This window comes from Varanus komodoensis, unplaced genomic scaffold, assembly GCF_004798865.1.
Source record: "Varanus komodoensis strain SLA01 unplaced genomic scaffold, ASM479886v1 scaffold73, whole genome shotgun sequence".
NCBI lineage: Eukaryota > Metazoa > Chordata > Lepidosauria > Squamata > Varanidae > Varanus > Varanus komodoensis.
Genome location: NW_025336386.1, coordinates 607,760 through 613,276, shown reverse-complemented (window position 1 = coordinate 613,276; position 5,517 = coordinate 607,760).

The window sequence follows — 5,517 nt, the reverse complement described above, 5'->3', positions numbered from 1 at the left end:
GGCTCCCAGGTGGTGCTTGCAACACCCTGGGCGGCTGCGATTGACCGAGGCCTGGTCCTGCAACCACCAGGGCTGCTATCCTGCTCTCTGGCCAGAAGAGGGAGCCCTGGTGCTCCTCAGAACCTCACATCCTGCCGTGGAACCAGTTATCCAGAGAGGTGGGGGCTCTCCCACACTAGAGACATTCAGGGCGACACTGGTCAGCCATGTGAGTGGGATGGTGTGACTTGGTGTCCTGCAACAGTGGGGGGGGGGTGGACTCGATGGCCTTCATGACCCCTTCCCACTCTACTATTCTATGATTCTGTGGCTGGTAAACCACCTCTTGGCCAGCCACTCTTATTAGATTTTATTGCTAGAGATTAATGTAGAGCACACCCAGGGAGAGGGGAGGTTTGTTGATGCAGGCCAAGTTTCTTGGAGGAGGAGAATTTGAAACAGAGCACAAATGTCTTTAAACTTCTCCTCAGCTAGGTTTGGGAAAGAAGAGGGGTATCATATCCTGTCCTGCCTTATCTGATAGGCTTAAGGCCTGTTTTCTCCATCCCTGGAACAGCAAGTCTTCACATCTGTGGAGCCCTTCATACACCAAATTTCTACCAAGTGTCATCTGACTAGAGTCACCTGTCAGAATTTAAATCCAGACCTATCCAGTGTTCATCAATAAGTATATAACCAGTGTTGTGTGGGAAGGGAAGAAGCGCTGGTTTGTTACATCGAGGGAACTGGGTAAGGAACCAGGGTTTTCAATGAGTCCGATGTGTCCCGAGGGTCCTGTGTCCCCAGGGTGGTCACCTCCTTGGCCCTTAGGAGTGCTCAACCCTCTGTTGAAAGGAATATCCTATCCTGTATCCAATGCAGACCACAGCATTCCCGAATCATCCTGCCTGATAAGGTGGGGACGGCAATGGTAAAAAGTGTGGAAGAAACTCTGAGTGATGTAAACAAGCACACCAGGGAGCTGAATGCAAAGGTGTAGGTTCGAGGGTGACCACCAATGCTCTGCAGTGTGGACTCTCACTGAAGGGCATAAGCACAGCCCACGGAAAAAGCAGTTTGCTGGGACGCGGCTCATAAAAATAAGGTTAGGTGTCTTTCTCCCTCTCCAGCGGGGAGAGGAGCGCTGGATTGATTTCTCTCCAGCATAAGCACTGAACCTGCCTAAACACATTTTCGAAGCCACTCGGTGGCAATGTGCCGGGTGATGCGCTTGCAATCCCCGGGCTGGAAAGGAAGCTGCCGTTAGTTCCAGAGATGCGCAGCTGAGGGAGAAGGAGCAGGCACACGCCGCACAGCTGGCGGCAGGTTCTCACTCGCAAGGTGGCTGCTGCTGGTGCCGATTCTCTGCATTGCTCTTCAGCCTGGTGTGCAAAGACGGCAGTGTGGAGGGGGGCGCACGTCTGTGCTGGATGGACCCCAGTAGGTGCCGGCAGAATGGCAGGTTCTCATGTTACGAGAGGGCAGCAGACTCTTAATTCCAATCTCTCCGAAGACTCATTCTCCAGGTTTCCTCAGTGCCACCAGCCCTGAGCGACCATTTTCTTAACCCAGCTCTGAGAACATCTCGTAGGCACAGGGGGTCTAACCTGAGTGGCCGCCCCTGGGAATGGAGTCCCAGACTTTCCTGCTAATGCCAAGGCAGTCCTGGGTGGAAAACTCCCGATGATTGCCTCCCAGCATAAGCCGTGTCCCTTAACCTAGCAAGTTTCTCCATCCTTCCATTTATAGGTGCAGTCTTAGGATTTATGTATTTATTCATTTATAGGTCGTCCATTACTGTCGTCTCTGGACAGCTTACAATAATAACCCTAAACATAATAAATAAGGATGTGGTTTCATATCTAGTAATATGATACCAGATAAATCTTCTGGGCAGGATTGGGTTTGATTCTGGCTTTTGGGAATGTAAAATATATTCCTGCCTTCTCATTTCTTCGAAAGATAGTCTTTCTTCATGCCTTGGACAAATCATTTTCTTGCCCATGTAAACTTCTGGCACACGTGCGGCTGCTATTCTTCACGCCGCAGCAGAGGGTCTTTCCCGGGAGTGCCTTCCACGGGATATGCAGGGTGCCCTCAGCCCGGCGGATCCTTGTTTGTTGCCTGCGAGGACACGGCCTGCACGTCGGCCATCTGGCCACATGCGATAGACACTTCGCATGTGTGTTGAGGGCGGGCTCGTGTCCGTTAGCCTTGCAGGGGTCCCCTTGTGCCTCCTGATTGTGTGCGGGAGGCCAGCGTCTGGCCTGGCTGCTCCCAACAGAGCTGCCCGCACCGCAGCCGCCCAGGGTGCCGCCTTCTGGCTCGTCTCTGCTCCTTCCCGCCTGAAGCGCCTGCCCGTCTCTCGCTAGCGTGTTGTTCCCGAGGCCTTCCCGGCGCAGGAGGGGGGCTGGGCCGGGGCGTCCTTGCAGGAGTCCATTAATGGGACAAGCCAGCCATGGCGGAGACTAACCCCGGAGAGTTCAGCGATCCGCTAACTGCGGCCATGCCTGGGTCCAGCCACGCTGCTTCCACGGGCGGCCCTTCCCGCGCATGTTCCCTCCGAGCCTCCTGCGGGAGGTGCGCCCTCAGGGCGGCCCCCGGGCGCGCTGCAGCCGCACAGCCGCGTCTTTGCCCCGGCGCCGCTTCCCCTCGGGGGCTGCTACCGGGCGCAGGGGACCGGCAGGGCCGCAGCGGCCCAGACGCAGCCGCATGAAAGGCCTGCCTGCCCTGGTGCCCGCCCGCCGGGCACGGGGTCCGCCCGTCCTTGCAGGGCATGGCGCGCCTGCTGTGCAGCGGACGTGGCCGTGGGAAGGGGACCCGCAGGGAACGGCAGCCACGCGGGGCTACGAAGGCGCCGCGCCGGGGCGCCGGGCGGGCGGGTGGCCCTTCAGTCCTCGCCCTTGGGGGCTTGCCGCCGAACGGACGCAGGGCTGCACCCCCGGGCGACTCACCTGCGGCGCAGCTGGCGACGCGCGAGGCCGCGCCTCGCCTTCCAAAGGCCCTGGAAGAGGCGACCTGCTGCGGGTCCTGCCTCGCAGGGGCGCGGGCTGTGAAGCCGTGACATGGCTGGGGTACCTCTGCACGCGTGCAGAGCGCACTTCCGCCAGAAGCGCGGCTGGTTTGGAGCGATCCTTGGCGCAGGAGTGCCCGCGCGGCTGCCAGGCGACGCAAGGAGACTACCCGCTGGGCGGCGGGTTCCGGCAGGGCAGGGCAGGCACCCGGATCTGGGGCGGAGGCCCTCCAGGCGGGACCGGGCACCGCTTGCGCGGCCCGCCTTTCCTGCCCGGCCTGCCCGCCGGCCATGAGCAACGCCCGGCGGGTCCCACGGCCGTCCCCGAGCAGCCGCCGCCGCCGGAACGCCGCACCGAGGCCGCGATGCGCACCTGCGAGGAGCAGCCCCGACGGAGCCCGCACCCCGGCCGAGCGCCGCCGCTGCTTCTGCTGGGGGCGCTGCTCCTGGCGCAGGTGACTCCGCGGGCGGGCCGGGTCTGGCGGCGACTCCCGGGGGCACCGCGCTGGCGCCCGGGCGCAGCTCCTCCCGAGGGGCTGCCGGAGGTGCTGCTCGGCGCGCCGCTGCCTGTGCGGGACGGGGGAGGGGGGCAGTCGCGGCCAGCCGCCCCCGCGCGCGCCTCACTGTTTGCCGACGGGGAGCGGCGTCCGGGGAGGCGGCCGGTGGCGGCTGGCACGCCGCGCCGCCCGTGCAGCCGGATGCGGCCCGCTCTCCTGCGGTCTCGCCGGCGGGGCCGCCTCGGGCCAGGGGCGAGGGGCGAGGGCGCGGACCCGAGCCCTTTGGGCCGGGGCCGAGCGGGCTGGGAGCCCAGGCGCCGGGACAGGTGAAGCGGCCGCCGCGCCACTGCCCGGGGCGCGGCTCGGGCAGCTTCGCGGGGAGGGACGGCGAGGCGAGGCGCGGTGCGCGCGTGTGCGGTGGATCGCGCTCGCCTCCCGCCGCCGCCGCCGCCGCCGCCGCGCAGCCGGGCTCTCGGGCGCGGGCGGCGAAATCCGCGGGGGGCTCCCGCAGAAGGGACGGGCCGGCTGGCCGGGCCCCCGAGCAGCGCCGCCGCAGCGCCTCATTCCCGCCGCTTCCCCGCGTGGCCGCGCTGTCCGGCGAGCGGGGCGCGGGCGCGGCCCCCTCTGGGCTCAGCGCACGCAGACGCGCCTGTTACGGCTGCGGATTCCCCCCCCCCGCGGCTCTGCTTTCGTACGGAACAGCGCGGGGCGGGGCGGGGCGGGCAGGAGAGGAGCCCCCCAGCCCCCCCCCCCTGCTCTCCTTTCTGCCCCGGCCCCCCCCCACCCCCCCCCGCCAGACTCCTGGGAGAGAACAGGCTGTGTGGAACGGCTGGAGCAGCAGGAGGGTGGAGGCGGGAGGGGCTCCGCTGTACCCCAAGTCCCTTGTTGCCCTTTGCGCTGCTGTTCTGCCCCCCCCGCCTCACCCCTCATGTCCAGAGGCCCCCTGGCCTTTCCTCCCTTCGGCTCGGATGCGACCCCGGGTGGAAGTACCCCTCGCTGTGTGGGGTAGCCGCCTGACAGCCGTGGGCACCTGGCTGGCTCTGCCACTCTCCGACCAGGCAGGGGCTCTCCCGCCCCCACAGCCCTACCCCTGCTGTCAGCCTGATACCCGCCCCCTCTCCCTCCCTGCCCAGCCCCCCGGCCAGGGCCTTGCTGGCGCCCCAGAGACTACCGCTGACGCGCTGCTCTTTGTGGCAACCCTGGAGGGGAACCTCCATGCTGTGAGCAGGAAAACCGGTGATATCCAGTGGACCCTGAAAGGTGGTGAGTGCCGGGGGGCACCTTCCCCCCTTGCTGAGGGAGGTCGCTGCCCTGTATCCCGGGGCGAGGTGGGGCGGGCCGGGCCGGCCTGCACTCGCTTCTCTGCAAGGGCACAGTCGCAGGGCCAGAGAGCTTCCCATGCCCGGCGAGAGCCTTCACAGTGCTGGGGGGAACCTGCTGCCCTTCTTCTGCCCTGGGAGTCCTCCTCAGCTTTCATAGGAGGGCCGCCCACCCACTGTCGGTGCGCTGGCTGCAAGCGAGCCTCCCCCCTCCCCCGACTCGCTCTCTCTGTCTCTCTTCCCCAACAGATCCAGCACTGCAGGTGCCAAACTACACAGCCGAGTGAGTGCTGCCCCCTGCTCTGATGGCAGGTTTGGCTCCAAGCAGGGGCGGAAGCGAGGCGGAGCGGCCAGGCGATGCTCAGGCCGGGCATCCTCTCCCTCCAGTCAGGCTGGAAGGGGTGATGCTCCCAGTTTCCCTGGGGCAGAAGGGCCAGTTTGCCTTCCTGCGAGGGGCCCAGCCTGCAGAAGGGCCTTCCAGCTTGGACTGGATGTGCAACCCCAGACGTGGCATGTCTGTGCCCCAGGCAGGAGGGGAACCTTGGGCCCCTTGGAGTCACCACCCAGCCTTCCAGGGTTCCTGGGGTGGGGGGGTCCTTTCCTTGTCAGCATCTGGGCCATGGGTGGCTAGGTATCAGGTTGGCACCAGGACCCAGACAACCGGTATGATATACAGGCCCATTCCAAATCAGAGTCGGGCAGACCAGAG